Raw genomic sequence first — 26,140 nt, forward strand, 5'->3', positions numbered from 1 at the left:
GATCTTAATGCAGGTTTGGTTTGATTTCTGCTTAGTCTTGGTAATAAGCCAAAAATATCCTTTTAGAATGGGAAGAGTTACCCCAAAATATAATACCATACGACATAAGCGACTGAAAATAAGCAATGTAGACTAATTATCGTGTCAAACGATCACTCACTTCAGATACCGTTTGAATAGTAAAAATGGCTGTCTTACAGCAAGATCCTGAACGTGGGCTTTCCACGACAGTCTACTATCTATCTCAACACCTAGAAATTTGAACTGTTCAGTTTCAGTAATAATATGCCCATTATGTGAAATTAGAAAGTCCGGTTTTGTTGAACTTTGTGTTAGAAACTGTAAAAACTAAGTCTTACTGTGATTTGGCTTTAGTTTATTTTGTACAAGCTGTGAACTTAGGTCATGAACTGTACTATTTGAAACTGGACCAATGTTGCCCACAGCATCCTTTACTACCAAGCTAGTGCCATCAGCAAACAGAAATATGAAGGGGTGAGAATGACATAATCCAAAGCCACTAAATGGAAATTTTTTGGGGGAGCATTTTAAAATTTCGAATAAATCCATAAATCATATTTCAACTTTACTGGTTTTTTGACAAAACTAGCTTATTTCTCTAATGTGTTACTATACATGTTTGCATAGTTATATTGTGAACAAAGTTAAACATTATTAATAAAAAGATATTTTAGCCCTGGATGATTCAACAATGGGCTTTGGCCTGTCTCATACTAACTTAACACAACGTTTACAAAAATTTGCACATCAATATACAATATAACTTATGAAGATATTCACAACAGTGTTTCACACAATATAGCCGATATCTATCACCCCTGTTTCATTTTCATCACTTTGTTCCTTTGATTCACTCAGACTGTTGAAGTATCCCTTCGAAACATTTTGTATGTATGGCAATAATGACATAACATCTTTGAGTTTTTTGTCACAAATTGGAATGAGCTTTAAGTATTTCCTTGAGAGCTGGAACGGATTACTCTCCTGATGTGGTCGTCCCTTTTTAGTGATATTTACAGCTATGATTTCTTCAAATTCAGTGTACTGATACTTCACTTTTAAATCTGATGGCACTCCTTCATCAAAACGAAAAGCTGTCGCTTCAGAAAATCGGAACTGAGATCCATCATGTTTGTCCTGTTTTGCAATATTTATCTGAAGGGGTGTCAGACCTATAAAGTCTGCTTGCTTCATTTTAACGACTGAAAATGGCTTATTCTTGCAAGTTCTGTAATGCCTATAACTCAATCATGAGGGGTGTACACAGTGGGGTTTCTGTTTTTAACGTGATTGTCAATTCGACCGAAATCTCGGCCACAGGGCAGTCGTGTGTGTCCAACTTGTGGAAACCAATGTTCAATGGCCTTAAATTTTCCTGAATGCACTAGTGACCTCTCTAGTGCAACAATTGCTCAGTTTTTGCCTTGGCCTCTGCAATTATCACTAATAATGTGCAGAATGTTTGCCTGAGACTTTTGCATTTCTAAGAATTTTATCAGACAGCTTCCTATCTCATCAGATCCATGCTTTCCTTCATCTGCACTCCACACTCCCATTTCAGACCCTTAATCATGGATATCAAAATTGTAAGTCCACAACTTCCTCTTATAGAATGGAGGCCCAGATGTAATCCTTGGTGTTGGAAAGGTTTGTTGTAGGTCAAAGGCTATTGTAAGATATTCCTCAGGATTTTCCCTAGGTAATTTGGAAAGCTATGTAAATATATTTTGTGCATCAGATGCTTTGGCATGATGTAGGTCCCTTCCAAATTTTAATCTTCTAATAATATCTTCAGAGTTGTTGAACTGTGCATTTTTTATTTGAATTTGATATTCGCCACATACATGACATGAATCTGAATGTGGCAGTTTAAAACAAATATTAAAATCAGGGTTGTATATATCTCGAAATGTCGAAACTTTTACTTGTGGTGCATTATTTTCTTCACAATATTTCAAATAATGTTCTTGATATAATGAAGAAATCTACATATCACGGTCGAAGTACATTTTATTGGGGTCCTGTGAGCGGCTGTAATGACTGGCATACTTAGGTACATTATTTATGAAATTGTGAACACTCTGAACTACTTCTTGTGAAATTTTCCTTGATGGGATCAATTTTTTCCTGGAAACAAAGAAAAAGAAAAAGTGATTTGTCAAGGTAAATGTCCAGGTCAGACAAATTTAGTGAATTGGTGTCTGACTATGATGTGTAAAGAAAAACACTGGATAAATAAGCACAACTGAACAAAATTATGGTTTTTCCTGGATGCAACATTAGTTTAATCGTTAAATACCTCTTTTGTCTTCTGGAGAAGTGGAGTGTCCATCACGCAAGTATTTTTGTAAGTTCTTAAGACGTCCATGATTGTTCTGAAGCTCATGCACACTAAAAAACGCTTCTCTGCTTACCAAAATATTACAGCCATAAACCTTAACCTGGTACGAGAAAGTGACCATTCGCCTTGAAATTGTGCTTTTCCTCTTCTTTGGGTAGCTAAAAAAGGGAAATATATTAATCAAAATAATAATATTATATTTATAAAAAGTACATGATGTAAAAATCAATTTCAAACTAACATTAGCCATAGTTACCTCCTTTGCACTTCTTGCATCTTAACATTGCTCAGAAGGTAATTTTTTGGCAATTGAAATTACCCATATCCCCAAAAGAATTGAATGTCTGCTCTATACATTCATGAATTTTGCCCCAACACTTGTATTTACGTTTACATCCAGAACCAAGACCATTAGCACCAACAATTTGTCCTGTTTTATCAGATATGTACTCCCTGCCAAAATATCTATGACGTTTAAATGTCTCCCTTTTCCAATGGCTCACATTTCTCGTATTTTTTCTGCCTTTAGGTTCTTTAGCAGGTGATACTTCAGGAGACCTTTCACATTCATCAGCATACTAAGACAAATAAAGTAATCAGAATGAGAAAGGCCAAAGTCACATTAACAAATATACCAAACATTAATATATTATACAAACAGGCTTATAATATTTAAATTATTGCCAATACGGCAGTAATTAATAGGAGAAGTAAAATTCGTTCGTGATTCACATGTACATATTTTAATTGGCGAGTATGTAAGAGTTATAATTACAGAATAATATTTCACTCTGATACTGACCGAAGCATCAATGTTTTAAATGATTAAAAAAGTAAGTATTTTAGACTTATCATGTCATTTTGAGATAAAAATTCGTCAGATGGACAATAACTGCTGCCATTGGTTGAAAAATCGTTTTCAGAACTAGCCATTTCTGTATATGAATCTTCTTTGGAAGCACCATTGTACTGTGGCTTGGGTTGTCTCAGACGCGAAAAAGACTGTTTCCTCACAGTAGGAGAACAACAAGTGTGAACTGCTCTGCCATCTAGTGAGGGAAAGTTAAAATATTTACACACTAGCTTCCTCTGTTGAGTAGAAGTTGACTAACACAAAAAACGTATTTTGAGAAAAGTGTGGCTTTGGGCTATATCATTCTCGCCCGTTCATATTTTAGAGTTACCCGTAATCGTGGAGGGCATAGCATTTATATTAATAAGGAACAGGAGTGGCCCACCATGTCTATACATTGTGGATAATGACCTTTTTGTTGTCTGTTGTAAGAGTTGAACGGATTGTGAGCTACTCACCGTATTCAGTAATGGTCCAACTTCTGGAGCAATATTTTGAGATCAACACAAACGAACACCTTAGTTAAATAAAAATATATGCCCAGCGTTCGAAACCTTTTGTTTAACCCATCCAGTACGTCAGAGAGAAAAAGGGAACCTACATAGCATTTTCTGTTGTTCAACGACCTCTAAAGCCAAACTGTACATCAGATAGCAAATCGTGTGATATTAAATGATCAATTATCCTTACATACACAGCCTTTACAATAACATTAGCAAACACCGATGGCATAGGAACAGGTCTAAAATTGTGTACGTTATCCTAGTCTCCCTTTAAATACAGCGGCTTTACTACTGAGTACTTTAACCGTTCAGGAAACTTACTATTCCTAAAGGAAAAATTATAAATATGGCGAAATACATGTCTAACATGTGCCGCACAATACTTTAATATTCTGATAGGCACTCTAACATATCCATGAGAGTCCTTAGTCGTCAGTGACATAATTATTGACTCAGTCTCCCCCTCATTTGTATCACAGAGGAGTATTTCAGATATCAATCTCGGAAAGGCATTTGCCAAGAAAATTGTGTGATTCACTGTAGAAACTAATTTCTTATTTAATTCACCAGCAATCCTCAGAATATGATTGTTAAATTCATGTACGGAAATCTTATTTATCAGTAACAGTTATTTTTACTACAAACTGAATTTATATCATAGATCTTATGCTGCTGACCAGACACTTCCTTCACAACTGACCATATGGTTTTAGTTTTATCCTGTGAATTTGCTATTGTATTTGCATACCACGTACTGTTGGCCTTCCCAATTAATCTTTAAGCATCTTACAATACTGTTTGTGAAGGGGCTACTGCAGCTTGATTGGGACTACTTCTAACATTTTGATATAATCCTCACTTTGTTCTACATGATATCCTTGTCGCAGTAGTCAGCCACCTGGGCTGCCTGTTACTACTAGTACCCCATTTAGAATGTTCTAGTGGAAAGCAACTCTCAAAGAGCATGACAATATGTGTTGAGAAAAACTTTATATTTGACATCTATTTAATCAACACTATAAAAAATCCTGCCACTCATGTCCCTTGACAAGTTTTATAAAACACTAATGCTTTGGATTAACTTTGCTGCATAGTTTGTTAATATATGTGACATTTGTTAGAGTACAAAAGCCTTTTAGTGTTAAAATTTGTACATCATGGCTGGGAAGGTCATTGATCCATTTACCAATAAAATGCACATGAAACAATAAAGAATGAATCAAAATAGTCTCTATGGCTTTGCTACTATTCCCCTGCACCCTGGATGAAAAAAAAACCACAGTCTGGACCAGATCATATGAATTTTGGAGATCTACCAACATCCTTTTTCTTGAACCACTGTATACTAAATGTATGTTGAAGGCACAACATATAACTAATTTCTGGTATTTCCTACAAAGTGAATCATGAACCTTCTCTAGCCTGAGCAGAAACGCTCTGAACTCAGAGGTAGGGGAGCTTTAAACAACAACAATTACAAATTTAGTTGCCCTAAAATCAACTACTCCAGCACAACATTCAAATATCTGTTCGTGCACTGCCATGATATGTCTATGGACACAAATGGAAAACGGTTCTTTATGTACATAGCCATTCCTCCACCCCACAAGGAACCCTCTGCCCCCCCCCCCCAAAAAAAAAGCAGCAGCCAGCTAATCTCTATCCTGGTAAGGGAACCATCTGAATTTTCTAATTATTTAAGTGGTGCTCTGATAAAACCATAATTTCAGAGTCAACATCTATAAGCCGTTCACTAACTTCATATCTAATACCCCTTATATTTTGATGAAATACGCTAATTCCTTTTCTAATTGGAAAAATGACATCTTCTGAAGGTGAGCCCTCTAAGCAGGTACACCTATCAGCTGACTTCAGTCCAGAAAGGTGCTGCTCTAACACGAACTAATAAAGGAATTTTTCCATGAGTGATCCAACCACCAGCCACTGCATTGTCACCTATAAGCTTTGCCAGCCTCCCCTTCCCATACCTATTGAGGTGCAGTGAAACTCGATATACTGACAGAACCAGCTGGCACCATTGAAATGTAAACTTATGCCCTCTGCCATCAGCGCCCTCTCCAGCCTCATGTTAACGTGCCTAACATCCGCAATAAGATGAGGCCAATCATGACACTGAAACAGTTGCAAGAAATACAAATTAGTGCCACCAGTTTGAGTAGCTATCTTCACCAGGTCACCACCTACATCACACTCCCGATCCCTATCAAGTGTTCGATAATGTTAAATGGTAAAAGATGTTCGAAGTTCTGGGAAAAATAGGGGTAAGCTATAGAGAGAGGCGGATAACATACGATATGTACAAGAGCTAAGAGGGAATAGTAAGAGAGGACAACCAAGGATGAAGAGCTCCGATGAAAACGGGTATAAGATAGGGATGCATTCTTTCACCCCCATGGTTCAGTCTGTACATCGAAGAAACAATGATGGAAATAAAAGAAAGGTTGAAGAGTGGGATAAAAAATCATGGTGAAAGAATATCAATGATACGATTCGCTGATGACATTGCCATCCTGAATTAAACTGAAGAAGAATTACATGAAATGCTGAACGTAATGAACATTATATGTGTAACGAATATCGACTGGAAGATTGGAAAACTGCAATAATTTGTCCCATCACAAGAAAGGAAACAGAATGGAATGTGGAAATTACAGAGGAATCAGTTTTCTGAACATAACATACAAAATCCTGTCAATGACCATTCTGGAAAAACTTAAACCTTACGCAGAAAACATTATTCCAGATTACCAGGCTGGATTTCAAACAAACCGTTCCACAACTGATACTGTGGTTACTATACGACAGATCTTTGTGATGTACTGGGAATTTAACAAAAACATCCACAGTCTCTTCATTGACTTACAGCGAGCCAACGACAGCATACACAGAAGTAGCCTCTACAACACATTACGAGAATTTAGTATACACAGTAAAATCATTAGGATGATACAGCTGTGCATGGATGGCTCCCAGGCAGCAGTAAAGTTCAGAGGATCCGTATCCCCCACCTTTCCAATTAAAACGGGCTCTTTCATGTGTCCTCTTCAATCTTGCATTAGAGAAAGTGGTTTGGGAGAGTAATTTACATCTATACGATGGTCTCCAATTCGAACACAGTGAAGTAAAACTCCTGGATTATGCAAATGATATAGTGTTGCTGAGTGAACAAGAAAAAGAATTGAAAGACTTGGACAGATCTCTCAGGCACAGTACCAGCAAAATCGGGGTTTTGATTAACCAAAAGAAAACCGAATATATGGAAATAGGTCGAGTCATAGACCCAAGTCCTTACTAAGAAATGGACCAACATTCTATACTCAGAAAAGTTCTCCAGTTAAATACCTTCGATGACGTTACAACAATAAAAATATCAAAACAATCGATATAAATGAAAGAATAGACTCAGGGTCAACATGTCTGTACTCACTAAGCAACCCACACAAAAGTAAAGCTTTGTCAATCACCACAAAGATGAAGATATACAACACTATTATCTGCCCAATAGTACTGAACGGTTCACAAAGCTGGGCGCCTACAAAGAATGAAAGAGAAAAACTGAATTTTTTTGAAAGAAAAGTAATGAGAAAAATCTGGGGACCTGTGTTGAAGAATGGCGTATAGAGAATTCGAAATAACAATGAAATTTATCAGTCAATGAAGCAACCCACTATCATCGAGAAATTAAAAAGTGGGAGACTGCAATGGGGTGGAAATGTGGCCAGAATGGAAAACAACAGAATCACCAAGAAAGAATTTGAAGGAACTCTCCAGGCAACAAGACCAATGGGCCGACCTCGTACAAGGTGGAGAAATGACATAGAGAAGGACATCACAGCATTAGCAATTTCCGCAGGGTGGAGAAGGCTAGGAGAGATAGAAGGCGGTGGAAGCAGATCGTTGATGCAGCGCGTTATCTACAGGGCCTGTGATCGCTGAGAAGAGAGAGAGAACGAATAATGACAGAGTAAGTCGAAGGAAGATGAAAGTGATGAGAAGTACCAGAAATGAGGGCAGCGAGAAACTGAACATCAGAATTGATAATCATGAGGTAGATGACGTTAATGAATTCTGCTACCTAGGCAGCAAAATAACCAGTGATGGACAGAGAAAGGAGGGCATCAAAAGCAGAACACCACTGGCAAAAGGGGAATGCCTGGCCAAGACAAGGCTAGTAGTATCAAACCTAGGCCTTGATTTGAGGATGAAATTTCTGAAAATGTACGTTGGAAGCACAGCATTGTGTGGATGTGAAACATGTACTGTTCGAAATCCGGAAAAGAAGAGAATCGAAGCATTTGAGATGTGGTGCTGCAGAGAAATCTAGAAAATTAGGTGGACTGATAAGGCAACGAATGAGAAGGTTCTGTACAGTATCGGAGAGGAAAGCAATATGTGGAAAATACTGACAAGGAGAAGGGACAGGATAATAGGACATCGGTTAAGGTATAAGGAAATAACTTCCATGGTGCTAGAGGGAGTCGTAGAGCGCGAAAATTGAAGAGGAAGACAGAGAATGGAAAACATCCAGCAAGTAACTGAGGACATGTGTTGCAAGCGCTACGCTGAGATGAAGAGGTTGGCACAGGAGAGAAATTCGTGGCGGGCCGCATCAAACCAGTCAAAATCTAATGACTCAGAAAAAGAAAGCCTGCCTGTGGTGGTAATATTTCTCAAAATATAGTATATTATGGATTTCGAAGGTTAAAAAATAACTATTCGATTACACTTAATTAAACGTAGTGAACGTGGTGTACAGGGAGCATCTTATGTGTGAAAATAGTAAGACAAATTCCAGAAAGAGGAATAAGAAAGTGATGTGAGTGTTACCCTCCCTTAGTCTTTACATACTATCACCACTTCGATAGAAACTGCTGTAACTACTAACATCATTCTCTGTGAGCCCACATTCTACATTCTGGGAAGAGAAGAGCAGGAAGAAGACGAAGAAGAGGTAGACGCTGAATTTGAGAGTTATAATTTTCGTTCATTATTCTATTATTCTCTCTGAATATCGTGACTATAAACTTTTTGGTGAACCACTTTTCACTCACAATTATTCCATGTCGGTAGTGATACAAACTTGGAACGCTTACATACTGGCCTGCGAGAGTCGTCTGTATATTGAAGGAAGACTTCGCTACCATACAGAATTCGTCCTGTTATCAGTTGCTTGCTGACGCACGACAAACAAATGTGCGATATAACATACAGTAAACTGTTGATCGTCCCGTGTGACTCTACAGAAACGCCGTGATTGTCCATTGTTATACACTTGTAGTTTTGAATTATCATTGCTTTCGCGATGAAAGACGAAAGATCCACCTTGAGCGCTGTTGATCTCGTAACCCGGAATTCTTGTGTAATCCCCGAAGTATTATTGACCATCAACCTATTAATCGCTTGTGGATTGGCACACCACTGGTAACAACTGCCACATAGTGTAAGGTGGAGGAAGTACAGAAAGCGAAAGCCCTCTGAGAAGGGTCAATTATGACTGAATTACACAAAATAGTTAGTTCAAGCCACGGTTTTATATGATGAGGGACTTGGTGCATATAAATACAGAGGAAATTAAGTTCGGAAGGTTGATCGTATGAAACATGTAACGAATGATTTAAAGTGAAGAAACGGCGTACTAGAATAGACAGCTACATTTTATCGTAGGATTCAGTCGCCTGAAAGTGAAACCCTGTGTCCCCAACCCAATGCCCAATTTCAAGTGTCAACACTATGGTCAGAACATTACAAGATGCAATGAAAGAGCGACGCCTGGTAAGTGCGACCAGGCTTCATACGACAAAGGCAAACTTAGTATATCACTTCTGCTCTGTGCAAACTGGAATGTCTACCTCGTAGTTTGGAGTGGCGACAGCCACGCTTCAAAAGATGAAAGCCACAAGCAGAACCCCTATTGTGAGGCCGAAACATTATGCGCTGCTCAGAAGCCGTCATTTGCTTCAGCATCTAAAATTTCGTTCCCAATAGAAGCTCCGGTGAACGCAGACTTTATTAACTGATGCTGCAACAAACAACTGCTCATGCATGTGTGTTTGCAATGACTGATTCGCCGTAAAACAAATCTGTTTATCACTCAATAAACTAAGCTTATAGAGAAGCTTACCCCAAAATTCACTAATACGCCCCTCCAGGCAGATTTTGAAAGTCAGTAGTATCTCCTCAGTGATTAAGTTATCACCATTCCCTATAGCCACTGTCCTGAGGTGTCCATAAATTATACGGTTTCATAATCTTTGTAGATAGTATGTTAATAAACTGTTTCACCCCTTCCGAGCAAGTTTACAAACGCCCCAAAGGCAATTATGTTCATAGATAAGCGAGAGCTAGATACAGACGTGTACTTTTTTAATGAGCTTGCAAGTTAATAACTCGGGATACAGCGTCAGGAGTGAAAGTTTCAAATGCGACAGATAACTTTCATGTTGTTTTAAAGACGTGGCCATTCATTGCAGAGGATAGAGCTCGTAATTACTTAGCATGTCAAAGAACTTGAAAGGTAATGTTGGGTGTGGAGAAAGGGAGGTGTGGTAACTCGGGTCAATGATGAGGTCACTGGAGTTCGTGACTATTGTCACATTATCCTTAGCTTCATTGTACTTTACAAGCATTTAGGTTTATAATGTAAATAAAAGTAGCTGAATAGACAAGAAATGTGTTACTCTTCTGTTCAGTACTTCGCGATATAGACTCCCAAAGGTACCTTATTTTTTCATGAATATATTTTGTGAAATGATTTGGCCGCCTGAAGCCAGGTCACCTTGATTCTGACCGCAAAGTGATATTAATTCCATGGATCATGTCGCTTGACAGAGACCAAGCACTCACCACAGACTCTAAAGCAAAGGATTTATTTCCACTTGATACAGGATAGCTGTGACACCGCCTTTACTTTCCGTCACCTAGTACTGGTCTTACGATCTCTAAGGCTCCATTTCACGGCAGACGACATTTTCGGCCATGATGTGTAACGGCTGCTCTCACAGTAGACAGGGTCATGTTCCCAATGGGAATACGATGCCAGAACGTTGAACTTCAAGGAACTTGTATTTCTTATATCACTTCAGAATTACACAAACAGTTTCTGTGCTTAACTTGTCTTTCGGTTAATAGCAAACTGAGTGGCTAAATGTCGCGATAAGGGCTACCCCATCTGAATACGTACTATGTATGTCACCCGAGTGTTGCGACTAGATAGGGCTTCTGGTGGAAGCGTGGACTGTTGACACATTATCTGAGCAGTCCGTTAGAGGAAAGGAAGTTTATAGTTTAAGTACCGCCGGCAGCGCAGTTAATAGAGATGGAGCACCAGCTCGAATTACGAAAGCGTGGGAAAGGAAGTCGGCTGTGCCCTTTTTCACAGGAACCAACCCTGCACTTGTCTGGAGCGATTTAGAGAAACCATGGAGAACCTAATCTGGATGGACAGACGGGCGTCGCCCTCTCGATGTGAGTCCAGTTTCCTAACCACTGCGCAGTCTCGCTGAGTTGGCCATTAGAGATGAGTATATAATCAGTACGGTAGCATATCCCAAGATAACAGAGTTTAAACGTAAGATTATAATTGACACAAGACGCTTGGCTAATAGCACACAGGGCATTGCCAAAGAATTCGGGTTTTCATGGTCAGCAGTGTGTACTGCGCATCTGCAGGACTACACAGACAATGTTTCCATAGACGTGCAACTCACCACATCACTACTACGTACGTTATTTCGCCATCTCATAGCCATGTGGGGTGATTGAAGGGCTACTGTGAGTCACATCAGTGCCGATCTGGATGTGGGATGTCGGGAAGCATTTCTACCAGTGTATTGTGACAAATGAATTGCGTACGCTTCATCAGCAAAGTACCGGCTCGACTCAAAGCGCCTTGTCGTAGCTTTTGGTCATTCGGTATATATAGTGGACAAGATCTGAGTCTGAACAATGGAACAGTTTTGCTGTGGTAGTAAGCCGTAGGGTGTGCTGTGAAACTTGTAAGACGTATGCGTGTCCGGCGATGGGCGAGGCATGACAGAGTCTCTGACCAGAGAGTAGTATGTCGTTAGTTGTTGCTTGTCGTAGTCTGCGCTTGTAGGCGGGAGTCGGCATGTGTCGGCTGTGTGCTCTGCTCGGTACTCTGGTCAGGACACTGGAGGATGAGTATTGTTGTAGAAGGTAAAGAAGTAGCCTTGCGCATATCTAATAATGTATGTTAATTGTCATTTAATTTGTTCCAAAAAATGCCCCAATAACAATTTTTACAATTTAAAGTAACTCTTTTAAAGAAAAGCATTCATTTCAATTTAAAGAATATTTCCAATGCATGATCATTCCTTCCAAGAATCAAAAAAGAAATATATACGCCAGCATCGCACGAAGCTGTGTCGAAAAATTTCTACTTAAGGGCAGATATATATGCAGTTTTTATTGAGGTAAGAATTTTTGCTTTTTTTATTCAGAATACAGGGCCGAAGGGCAGCATTGCTGTCCATATAAAATTTATCAGCTTACTAAACTTTTTTATTATTTTGGTGTTTAGGAATTTTTCTGTTTCGCACTTAACATTAAATGAGAAAAGAATTTTGTGGGAACATTAAATGTGAATGCACTTCTGCACACAGACTATAAATGGGAGCCAATTTTGTTCAGAGGTTACAATATTAGAAAAATTCATTTAATTATTAATTTTGTGCGGAGTTCACACTTGGTTCACGGTCCATTTTCATTCATCTATATGCACATCGCGATGTACTGTTAACAGTTTTTCGCGGCATTTTTCACAAACAAAATTAAGCACAAATGTGTGGTGAGGTTACACTTGGCGACATCCGGCCAGGGTCGTATTTCTTTGTGAATCTTCTGAGAAGTAGTCATATATCTGCTCTTATTTACTTAAACGTAGTTTGCATCTGGCGCAACGCATTTACTAATTTGTCACTCTTTCTTTCACAGATCATCGGCAATTTGTTGCTCTCTGTTGTAATTGTGTTTGTTGCATTTTTGCATTGTCCTTGTTTCATTTGTGCTTAATTTTGTTTGTGAAAACTGCCGCGAAAAACTGTTAACAGTACATCGCGATGTGCAATGAGTGAAAAAGCCGACTCCAATAATTTGACCGATAATACTTGCGGCACTCAGTGTAATAGTGATAATCCCCTAATTACAGATCATCAGTGTGTACCGATCACTAGTATTGATTTAAATCCTAATGAGGTGCAAACAAATTCAATTGTGTCCTCTGTTAATTTAACGACAATTGATGACGCGGCACATTCCGTTACAATGAACGCTGTCCAGTTTGACACGCCTGATTTGCAAAATTTACGTAGCGAAGAGATAATGGTTCCTAACGAAGGTGAACAATGTACTCAAAATACGTCAGACTTATTTGATTCCGATGTAGCGACCAACAGAGCACATCTGATTTGCAAACCTTTTTGTGAATCAGACAATGACCTAATGGTTACACAAAACGCGACAAATGCAGATACACCAACACACAGCATAGAAAATAAAGTCGCTAATTTTGGCTTGGATCAAGTTATGGCATTATTGCTACAACTTAATGAAAATCTCAAACGGTCGAAGAAAGAACAAGACGACAATTTCAAACGACTTAATGAATCGTACAAACAACTCAATGAAAAATATGACAGGTCGATCAAACAAAGTAAGGAGAACTTAAAACAAATTAATGAAAAACTTGACACCTCTATTGAACAGCCTACTGAACAGATTACAGCCGTTGCCGAGCGATGTAACGAAGCTAAAGAACAATTACATGAAGAAATTATGGTTAGTGCTAGGAATAGTAGTGAAAAAGTTAGATCCGTTGCACAAGAAATATGTAGTACGCATGCAGACACCACGAAAATACTTAGAGATGAAATTAGTGTAGTTGCTAAACAATGTTCAGTAAATACAACACAGTTTCGCGACGAGTTCAAATTAATGTCAGCAGAACTTTCACGCACTCTGGAAGCGAAAGTCGATAAGAAATCTGAACAACAGAACAGCCAAATTGACGAACGTTTTGAAGTGACGGAAATGAAAAATATTTCAGCCTTTAAAACGTCACAGCATACGCCACTTTCCAAATATTTGTCACACTCACACAGCCAGTGTAACTTAGGTAATTTACATAGAGTACGTGACTTGGATTCCGGGCAGACACAGACAAACGGATTATCATACAATCCTGAACCAGTTCAGACATTCAGAGAAGACAATTTTGATTATGAGCACTTTCTAACCGTGAGAAAATTTAAGGTACTTAAAATGACAGAACACAGAGTCACGCTTTGGACTGGATACGATAATTTACTTTTGAATTTTCACCGCCATTGCCTGTAACGCAGAAACTAAAATTTATTTGCAGCACGTAATTGACCTCAGGGGATTCATTACGCTTTAATGAATATGTGCCGTAGCGTGCACAGGGCCCCGAGCAGTAGTAGTGCTATTTCATCTCTAGTTTTCTGCACTGCTGCCTTCTCTTCTACCATCCTTTATATCTATCTGAATAGCTCTCTATCGCTCTATCTAGGATTAAGAATGAGTAAAGAAAACCCGATAAGACAAGTTTTACCGAAAGTGACAATTTTTCCATTAGACACTCCAGAAATGACAACCACGAGAACTTTAATAACAGACAAAACAAATTTTAATCATCAGCATGTGCAAAATTATCAGCAACAGGTAAAACATTTTGGTAACAATAGAGGTTTTTCACCGCAACAGCAACAAAGCCAGCCGGTTAGCATACCTAACCAACAATGTAAGGCACAAGGTCAACCAAGCTTTAATGTTTCGCCGCATGCACGCATAGCATCAGCTCTAAGAAATAGTAACGCAGAGCAACAAGGGAATCAGTACGTACAGAAAACACACTATTTCAATTCCTATCGCAATGCACCATATAGAAATGACTATCATGACAGACGTAAAAGTAATGAGCACAATATTCAGCGTACGTTTAATAACAGTCGGTGTTATCAGCAGCAAAATCATCCGTAACAACTTATTATCATGAATGAACCAGACAGTAGATATCATCCCGAACGTAATAGGTCAGGAAGAAATAACAGAACAGTACAAATAGTGGAAATGCTACAGCATCCTCCAGAAAATAATAGCATATCAGACAGAATTTGACTAGATACAGTTCAGGTTGCATCTTCCACCAACGTAAGCAATACTTCAAATACACAGAATCTTGGTCACGAACATGTTATTACTTTTGACGACATCCTAGACACTCTTTTGCAGGAAAAACCAGTTATTCAAAAAACCATTTCACACCCTGTCATCGAAGTTAAAATTGGAATCACCGAAATTTTCAGCAGTAATCGATTCTGGATCACCTATGTCAGTTATAAATGAAGAAACTTTCAACGAGTATAACAAAGAGAATACCTATCCTACGTTACCATTAGGCAAAACGAAAGTAAAAGGAGCAGTATCTAGTAAAGGAGTAGATGTAAAATTACAGACACATTTATCATTTTGTATTGCAGGTCATAGATTTCACTAAAATTTTTGGATTGTTCCCTTATTGACAACAGACGTTATTTTAGGTACGAATTTTCTGGTACAACACGACGCAATTATTGACTTTCAGAACTCATATTTAATGTTAAAGGATGAAAATGTACAACTGGCTTTAGGATTTCAGCACTCTTTATCTGCAGAAGAACAAACAATTAATCGTAACGAGTTCATTTTCGCATCACGTAACACAGACTGTAATTCCACATTGTTCACAGATACGTACGTACACAACTATAATACTCCAGACGAAGCCGACTATGACGTTATACAGATGATTCCTGATAAAGTTAAACAGAGCAGTGCAAATACAGACGACGAACGCACGCAACTACGCAAAATTCTTTTACAGCAAGCTCCAGTTTTTGACAACGTTCCTGGTGCTATGTCCGGTTTTATGTATGAATTTCAAGTTAAACAGCACGACACATTTAAAGCCAAACATTATCCCATTCCGTATATTCACAGAGAACAAGTTAAGAAAGAATTGCAAGCTATGCTTGACCAAGGAATTATTGAACCGGCAGTTAGTCCGTACATAAACCCGTTCCATATTGTTAAGAAAAAAGATGGTTCACTTCGCCTCGTACTTGATTCGCGTCACATCAATGACATTATTATTAATGAAACAGATCGCCCACAGACACTAGAAGAACTTCTACAGAAATTTCATGGTACTGCTATCTATTCCACATTAGATTTGAAATCGGGATTTTGGCAAATTCAACTCCATCCGAACTGCAGAAAGTACACGGCTTTTCTCTGTTTTGGTGACTGTTATCAATTTTGTAAATTACCATTCGGTTTAACTATTTCTTCAGCAGCTTTTATTCGCGGTTTGAAAACAATACTTCCGACAGAACTTAAAGACAGAATCACAACGTACGTAGACGACATTCTTATTGCAGAAGCTAACTGGTCTGAACACAATCTGATTCTTGAACGACTGTTGCAAACTTTTCGTGCATGAGGACTCACATTTAATATCAGTAAATCGCACTTTGGTAAAACTTCTATAAAATTTCTTGGACATGTAATTTCCGCAGAGGGCATTACGCCTGACCCGGAAAAACTTCAAGCTTTACGTGGCATTACTGTTCCTACGACGAAGAAACAACTACGCAGTTTTTTGGGTTTAATTAACTTTTTTCGTAAATTTATTCATTACTCTGCTTTAGACACCCCTAGATTATGTCAATTGACAGGCAAAAACACTATTTGGTCCTGGGATAGGCAAGCACATTCTGAATTTGTGAACCTGAAAGAAGCCTTGTTGCATGCACCACTTTTATCGCACCCAGATCTTACCAGAAATTTTTCCATTGCCACCGACAGTTCCAACACCGCTTTAGGCGTACACGTTTTTCAGGAAATTGAAGAAGATGGTTGTACAGTAATTAAAAGCATCGCTTTTGCAAGTCGCATTCTGTCACCTGTAGAACGAAATTATTCTGTTACAGAACTTGAAACATTATGTGTTGTATGGGTTTTTACCAGATTTAGGCATTTTCGTTATGAAAGACACACTACCGTTTACACAGATCATAGAGCGATACAGTTTTTACTTTCGGCTAAATTTACATAGGACAGATTAAGTACATGGAAACTTTATTTGCAGGAATTTAATTTTACAATTGTTCACATTCCCGGCACACGAAATAATGTAGCAGACGCACTATCCCGTTCTCTTAACAACAATCAGCAAGACATCGCAACCAACTTCTGCAAAGCAAATTTCAGCGTCATGTACATTCAACAAGTTGCATTTGAGAATTTCATTTCGTCGTCATTACAAGACATAGCACAAGAGCAGAGTAAAGACAACGTGTGGAAAGAAATTAAACACCTTCGGCAAGATAGGAATAATGTTACCATTAGAAACCATTACACTGTACGCAATGACATTCTGTTTCGCCGCTCTCATCCTGACAGCAACAATTGGTTAATATGCATTCCTGACGAACTTGTTAACAAATTAATCTGGTATACTCATTTAAGTTAAGCACATTACGGAGCCAGAAAATGTTTCCTTATACTGAGACAGAACTGTTATTTTAACATGGATAAAGGTATTCGACGAATTTTAGCGTCATGTAAAATCAGCCAGAAAGCTAAATCAGACACGACTTCACATGTTCCTCCATTACATCCCATTGTACCTGTTAAATTGAGACATATGGTCGCTGTAGACATTTTTGGTCCGATTACCAGAACTAATAGAGGTTTTTGCTACATCTTCGTCGCTGTTGAACTCACTTCAAAATTTGTTACCGTCACTCCGTTCTGCAAAGCTACTGCTAAAACTGTTTCGAACGCATTTGTAAAACAATTTCTGTTTCATGTAGGGCATGTGTTGAAAGTAATTTCTGACAATGGATCACAGTTTCGATCTGCTATATGGACATGTATGTTACGAGCTAGAAACATTTCTCCGATCTATATATCCAGGTACCATGCTCCTTCGAACCCTTGTGAACGATTAATGAAAGAAATTGGTAAACTGTGTAGAATATACTGCCATAAAAGGCATATTGATTGGGACACATACATACTCTCATTCCAGGATGTAATTAATTCCATACCAAATGAATCTACTATGCTATCTCCGTCTGTTATACTGCAAAATGTTGAACCACCTAACAAAATTAAAGAATTAGTAACCTTTCCTACATCTCGTCGACTACGACACCATGAAATAATTGACATTGCGCTGAACAACATCAAACGTGCTGCAGAGCGCCGGAGAAGACAGCTAAAACAGGTTTGTACACGCCGTGACTTTCACATTGGACAGAAGATATTAGTACGTACACACTATTTATCCAACAGAGGAAAGAGTAGATGCAGTAAATTTGAGCTTCTATACGCAGGTCAATATCGAATTCGCACCATTCCTCACCCCAATGTAGTACACGTCGAAACTTTGAGAACCAGAAAAACCAAAGGGAACCACCACGTCTCCAACATCAAACCTTTTATTGAATGAACATTCTTCATGATTTATCACACTGTAATGCCATTTCCAAATTTTTTTTATTACCACTTATGCAATTACATTCACATGAACACTTACTGATGATTATCGTATTTTTTCTTGGCAAGTGCCCGGCAAGGTAAGGTTAGCAGGTCTCTCTTCTTGTCGTTACACATCAGACCGTGCCTATTTTTCCAGGTGAACTTACACATTTTTTATGACCACTTATGCAATTTTATTTAAATGAATACTTACTGATGATTGTCGTATTTTTTCTTGGCAAGTGCAAGGCAAGGTAAGGTAAGGTTAGCAGGTAGCTTTTCTTGTCCTTACACATCAGACCGTGCACATTTTTCAAGATAAACTTACGTATCTTATGAATAATGATGCAATTTTATCTAGTGACATATTAATTTTATTAAATTCTCTCTCCATTAAAGTCTTCAATTCTCGCCTCTATTAACTACACAACATACAAGCTGAACACAAAGGAGGTCACATTTCTTGTCATCATATATCAGACCATGCATATTTTCCATTTTTCATGTATGTATAATTGTTTTCCTGTTTTGTTTGTATGCACTATGAAATATTTAAGATATAACAAACACCAGTTGACTGACATTTTACCCTTATGATATCTCAACATCGTGACTATTTTACATTTTTTTTTCTGCTATATTGTGATACTCTGTGTACATTTTTGCACCTGCACACTGTCTTTTTTTGACATATTACGTTTTCTGTCATGCTATGATGTATGCTCAATGATGTTACTATAAACCAGTTTTTATTTAGTGGATATATGATTTAAATGCAAGACATTAATCTTTGTTCATCATTTTCAGAAAGCAATAACGTGTAAAAGAAATAAATTGAACAGAAATGGGAATTTCACCTTCGGAATGAACGAAAGAAGATGCAATACCTCGTGACGAAGAGTAAATGGATCAGAATTAACAAGCATTAACAAGAATATACTATACACATCGTAGAATAGCAGTCTTAACTACACATCTTAGTTTTAGTGATGAAATATGCTAGAAATAAGGAATAGTTGTATTATGAGTAATGAAGTGACTTTTTTGCAGATGATAATGAATGGTGATGAATAATATGCTACTATGGATAATGAAGTTTTTCTTTACAGGTGATGATAATAATGGAGTTATGGTGATATGGATAATGAAGTTTTTTCTTTGCAGATGAGGATAATGTAGAAGTTTATGTATTTATGCTATGTAGTTATTTAAGTATTTGTTGCAGTTCGTTTTGACAGTATGTCTTATGTTGCATGGTATGATGACTGAAGGTTTTGGAAAGGACAGCTGGAGAACATATACATTTTATACACATTTCACTACCTGTTAATTCGAAGTTCACTACTTGTCAGCATAATATGCGTTTCTTCTTTCAGTTTAATAATCCATTTTTGTAAATTTTGCAGGAGAAATTATTCATGAAATTAATGTGCTATAAGCAGTTGTTCATTAAACCTATGTCATTTATGAATGTGATCACATATACTCTACTTGTTTCATAACCTTGCTACTGCTGACTGATGACGAATGATGTTACACACCTTCATTTGCAGCAATAACTCAAAAGCAAATATTGTTATGCCGCAGTAATTAATTATCGATCTCAACGCAATGCATGGCTAGCACAAAAAAGGGAGGAGTTCTGAGTAATTCTGAGTAATGTTTCTAGTCACAGACGTTGAATAAGAGTTACTGTATGTTACATTTTCAATATGTCCTATGTCACAGGAATGATCAGTTCTGAGTAGTATGTCGTTTGAATGATGAATTCTGAGTAATTCTGAATAATGTTTTCTAGTCACAGACTTTGAATAATAGTTATAGTATGTTACATTTTCAATATGTCCTATGTCACTGGAGTGATCAGTTCTGAGTAATACTGAATGATGCTTTGTAATAATGCATAAATACTATGCGCATAATTTCTGTAAATAATATTTTTTATACTCTATAAATGCTATGCCAATAATTGACTCTCATTTTGAATGATAACTTCTGAATAATACTGAATAAGGTTTTATAAAAATATAAGAATACTTTGTAACTGGCCAATGAGTGCCAATGATTACTATAACTAAGTGAATTATGTTAATACTATGCCATTCATTAGCTCCTGTTTTGAATGATGACTTCTGATGGTTTGTAACTGGTCAATGAACGCCAATAGTTATTTTAAATATGTCGTATGTCACTTCAATGATGAAAAATGTTTTGTACTATTCAATACTTGCTACGTGTTTCGTAACTGGACAATGAGTGCCAATGATTATACTATGCCATTCATTAGCTCCTGTTTAGAATGATGACTTCTGATGGTTTGTAACTGGCCAATGAGTGCCAATGTTCTCTGTAAACAGATAATTTATGAACATTATTCTGTAATACTACATACATGGTACAGAAATGTTCAGTAACTGGGCGATGAGTGCCACCAATTACTCAAATCGGTTGTTAGACTAGTGTAATATCCGTTTGTCCTGTCTATCCTCATGATCATGGAGCACTGTATTTGGTTTTTGCACTAATTCTACGTTGGTGCACTTTACAAGAACGTGGTGTTGACACGACGTGCTGTCCACCACCTTGAGCGATGGAGATGTTATTATGGTCCCACTGTTTGGTGTACCTAGTGTACTACCAATAGGATAGCATGGAATATTATTACGACATTTCAGTGTCTTGGCTACACTGATTAATACTTCAAGGAAAAGAACTTCAGATTGTCTCACTTGGTGTTGTGCTTCTATAGAAAGATATGGACTTTCGGTGCAGCTGCGTGCAACCTAAAGTGCTACAACCATGACGCAATCCTTCCCATTCCTTTCCTAGTTCTTGCAAAATGGTAAACACTTATACAATGCGTTTAAATTCTTGTAAAATGATAAAGACATATACGGTGCATGTGTACTTCATTTCATTTGTTAACAAGATCAGTTGTCCTAAAAATGCTAAAGACTTATACAGTGCGTGTGCACTTCATTTCACTCCATGATATGTAAAAGTGCTAAAGACTTCTACAGTGCGTGTGCACTTTATTTCACTCCATGGTATGTTAGGTAAGAATGCTAAAGATTTCTACAGTGCTTGTGCACTTTATTTCACTCCATGATATATTATGTAAAAATGCTAAAGACTTCTACAGTGCGTGTGCACTTTATTTCACTCCTTGATATGTTTATTTGTTGTAAAAATGCTAAAGAGTTTTACAGTGCATGTGCACTTTATGCCATTTGTTAATATGATTTGTACTCATTACGTATACATTTTGTCATTTCCTGATATGTTCACTACTACAGTGCGTGTGCACTTTTGCCATTTGTTAATATGTTTTGTACTCATTGTGTATACATTTTGTCATTGCCTGATATGTTCTGTACTCAGTGCATGTGCACTATATTTTATTTCATGTTATGCACTTATATATATATATATATATATGTATATATTTGTGGATGTAAAGTTAGTTAATTAAGAATAATTTGTTGCTCATGGCAAGTCCAATTGACTCACCATCGCTGGCAAATTTTGCCCCCCCAGTGGAGGGTTATGTAAGACTTATGCGTTGCCGGCGATGGGCGAGGCATGACAGAGTCTCTGACCAGAGAGTAGTAAGTCGTTAGTTGTTGCTTGTCGCTAGTCTGCGCTAGTCTGCGCGAGTCGACAGTAGTCTGCGCTTGTATGCGTGAGTCGGCGGGAGTCGGCATGTGTCGGCTGTGTGCTCTGCTTGGTACTCTGGTCAGGACTCTGGAGGATGAGTATTGTTGTAGAAGGTAAAGAAGCAGCCTTGAACATATCTAATAATGTATGTTAATTGTCATTTAATTTGTTCCAAAAAATGCCACAATAATAATTTTTATAATATAAAGTAACTCTTTTAAAGAAAAGCATTCATTTCAATTTAAAGAATATTTCCAATGCATGATCATTCCTTCCAAGAACAAAAAAAAATATACGCCAGCATTGCACGAAGCTGTGTCGGAAAATTTCTACTTAAGAGCAGATATATTTGCAGTTTTTATTGAGGTAAGAAATTTTGCTTTTTTTATTCAGAATACAGGGCCGAAGGGCAGCGCTGCTGTCCTCATAAAATTTATCAGGTTCCTAGACTTTTTTATTATTTTGGTGTTTAGGAATTTTTCTGTTTCGAACTTAACATTAAATGAGAAATGAACTTTGTGGGAACATTAAATGTGAATGCATTTCTGCACACAGACTATAAATGGGAGCCAATTTAGTTCAGAGGTTACAATATTAGAAAAATTCATTTAAATATTAATTTTGTGCGGAGTTTACGCTTGGTTCACGGTCCATTTTCATATATATATATATATATATATATATATATATATATATATATATATATATATATATATATTTGGGTGGGGAGGTTACAAACTATACATTCATTTTTGAAACAACATGTAGCTCAAGTGAAGCTGTCATATCCTTTCTTCCATTAGTGCCAGTGCAGCAAAGTATGTAAGAGTTTCGAGATAAAAGTCTTTTACTTTCAACATGTGCAGCGTTAACACTTTTGTATAACGTACTGAAAAATCTCCAATAAATTGGTGTCCCTAAAGAAGAGTTTGTAACAAGGAGTATGAGAAGACTAATACATAGTGATTAATAGCCGTTATTGGTAATGTTTTGTGTTCTTTGAGATGGAGGTCACAGAGTTCCTAAGATAATTTAAACGGGCATTCTTGAGAAAATCTCATTTATTTGTATATACTGGGTGTATGGTTCGGGGGCATAATTGAAGAAAATTACATCAAACCGATTACATTTTGCATAAATGTGCTTTATATGAGGGTTAACGTGAGTTTTGCTATTTGATTCGGTTTCCTTCTGTCGAATGTCTAGAATTTTCTGAGTCTGGCCGTTGATTACTCAGGAATAAACAAGCTTTCGAAAAAAGTATTATTACTATAAAAATAAGATTATTAAGAGGTTATTGCACTAACTTCAAATACGTACCTCAGAGAGCACTGTGAAAATAGTTCAGAAGGTGCTCGTGACTTTCTTGGGTCTCATAGTCGTTTAAGATGCCTGTTGGTGATTAAGTGCATATAGAATAAGAGATTAGTCAACTTGGAAAATCCATTTTGAGCCTGTAGCTGGTACGGTGTTCTGTGGAATGATAAAAATGATTACAGCGCTTGCAACCAGAGCTAAAGTTGTGAACGGTACAGGTTTCTACGTCCCCAGCACGTGGTTCACGCTGTGGCCGAAACGGATCACGTGCTGGGTCATCGAGGTGAGTGCAGTCCGCCACACCGCAGACAGCCGGGCATTTCAATATGGCAGCGCTAAGTCTGTCGGCCCACTGCGCAGTGTCCCATGCTCATGGATTCACTGCTTCCACCCGATGCCTGTACCGTAGCGCAGATTACATCCGACTGCTCATCCTAAAAGTAAAGGGGGAAAAAGTATGGCAAGGCACCAGCCACATAGTCCGCCCCTGGTAGCTGAGTGGTCAGCGCGACTGAATGTCATACCTAACGGAGCAGGTTCGATTCCCGGCTGGGTCCGAGATTTCCTCCGCTCAGGGACTGGGTGTTGTGTGGCACTTATCATCATCATTTCATCCCCATCGACACGTAAGTCGCTGCAGTGGCGTCAACTCGAAAGACTTGCACCAGGCGAACGGACTACGCTACGGGAGGCCCTAGCCACACGGAATTTCCAGTTTACCAGCCACATAGGTCCATTACACTACTTTTAATTCCATGTACATTTTAATGTAGAGGCTTGTAGGCTTAACCCAACTCTGTTGGGAATGTTGTCATAGGAAAGCATGGATTTTACGTGTCCATTTACTTCTGAAGAATACAATTTCACAGTCGTTGTAACCAGAGTCAAGGGTTGTTGACGAATCTTTTTATCTGCAACTCATTGGCTGATTTTCTCAAATCGTTCATTCTCATTCACCACAACTGAACCACAGCTGTGTTAAAATTTTTGTAACTGACTTTGTCAAACAAGGATATATTACTACTTCCGAATTCACTTTGAAGACCATATTAATTCTTGGGCTCCAGATAAAGTTTGTAAAAGTTGTGTGGAGAGCCAAAGACAGAAGACAGATGAGAAACCGAAAATCTTCAATATTGTCGTCTCCATTATGTGGAGGGATCGAAAACAATCATAATGATGACTGTTTATTTTGTGTCGTAATATGAAAATAGTAACTGACGTAAAACTGTAATTTGAATACCCAGTCAGCAAGGCGAAATGTGCCTGTGCCTCTGTCAGTAATTAACATACTTTCTCAAACGCCATTGCATGGTGGTGGATAGTTGGGCTATGTCGCTATCAGCGGATCTGAATCTAAAGAAAATACTTTAGTGTCTCAGCAGTTCCCCTAGGGACAATTTAGTGATCTCATACCAGAGATTAATGTGTGATAAAAAGCTCCTGAACTCTTGTCACAATAGAACTGACTGAAGCCAGAACGGCAGCTTACCAGCTTACCAGAGTAGGGATAAAGATACTTATTCCATACTTCGGTCAAGATACTGATCAAATGTATCTTGACAGTGTCCCTGAACTACTCACCAGAATGCGTTACGGCACTATGAACCAAAGAACTGTAGGCTTTTGATATACAGGTCCTCCAGAAGTTTGTCTTGTATGCCAATACGGTAGCCTGAGTAATTTGCACACATCAATTTCAATTGATTTAACAATACTGCAATAAGTATATTTAAACTGCACAGATAGTCTTTCAGAAACTTTATTATGAAGAGCGCATGTCGCCTGGATATGTTAGTCTCAACATGAACTTGTGGTCCGTGCAGCACAGTGGCGATATATAATATACTCCAATTTCATATACAAATGTGACAGTAGAGCGCAACAGGATTACTGGAAAAAGGTAACATGCCTATGAGGAAAAACATCACGGCGCAGAAAATATCATAAATGGAAATTGTCTTGACTGGGAAAGAAATAATTCTGCCAACACTGTGTATAAAACTGGGCAAGAGTTAGGGATGGTCACGGATAGGAATGCAAATAATTTCAAGTATACTTCCCGATACATTCTTATCCTTGAATGAAATATTAAATGGGAACGTCGATGGTCCTCAAATTAACAAGGACATCAATGATTAGAATCTCACTACACTATGGCAGACATTGAGAAATGTGCTTTCTGCACCCATAAAGTACACGTGTATTAAGAATTTATCCCCATAATGCTTGTGTAGCATGGGAGCCAGGATGGACTTAAAGGTACACTATCAGTGCCGTCACCTACGAAGACTTCTTGAAAGACTTTGTGATTTCACTGTTGAACAAGTATAGGGAATCCCTCAGCTGGTCGGAGAAGTAGTGGAAACCTGACGGGATACATAGCACAATCACATAATGTCAAACTACTAATGGAGACGGTAGCGTCATTCTCGTCCTAGTTGCAAAGAATAAAAACAATTTTAAAATTCTATAGTTGTGAACTTTATGTTATTTAGAGAATCCAGTTTCACAGTTATGTTCACTTATTTATTTTGTAGAACTTGTTATTAGGTTTAGCAGTGAAAATTGGTCTTGTAATATATGGCGATTTCGTCTGTGTTCCTCTATAAATGTACATTATTTCTGAAACTAGAACCTACCAGGACAAACCAGAGATATTTGGATTCTGAAACGTATGCTATAAAACCACTATTTATTCACAAGTACCCTCTGGTTTCAGAACACGACTGCACGAAAACAACACAAACAGGAACGCTACACATACCATTTGTAGTCTACGGTGAATGTGGTAGACATTCATATGTTCCGCTGGGCAACGTGTTCCAGCGCTGTGATGACGAGGCGTCAGCGAGTGTAACTCGG

General features: G+C 37.9%; 1 long non-coding RNA gene across 1 annotated transcript; it reads right to left on the reverse strand.

The window, feature by feature from the left end:
• Window positions 1-1,577: 1,577 nt before the first annotated feature.
• Window positions 1,578-26,140, reverse strand: LOC126262969 (uncharacterized). The gene is made up of 4 exons (XR_007546793.1): window positions 26,043-26,140; window positions 2,619-2,940; window positions 2,321-2,520; window positions 1,578-2,148 (listed from the first exon to the last, which is right to left on the reverse strand). It is a non-coding gene; the product is annotated as an uncharacterized LOC126262969 (long non-coding RNA).

This window comes from Schistocerca nitens, chromosome 6 (genome assembly GCF_023898315.1).
Source record: "Schistocerca nitens isolate TAMUIC-IGC-003100 chromosome 6, iqSchNite1.1, whole genome shotgun sequence".
Taxonomy (NCBI): Eukaryota; Metazoa; Arthropoda; class Insecta; order Orthoptera; family Acrididae; genus Schistocerca; species Schistocerca nitens.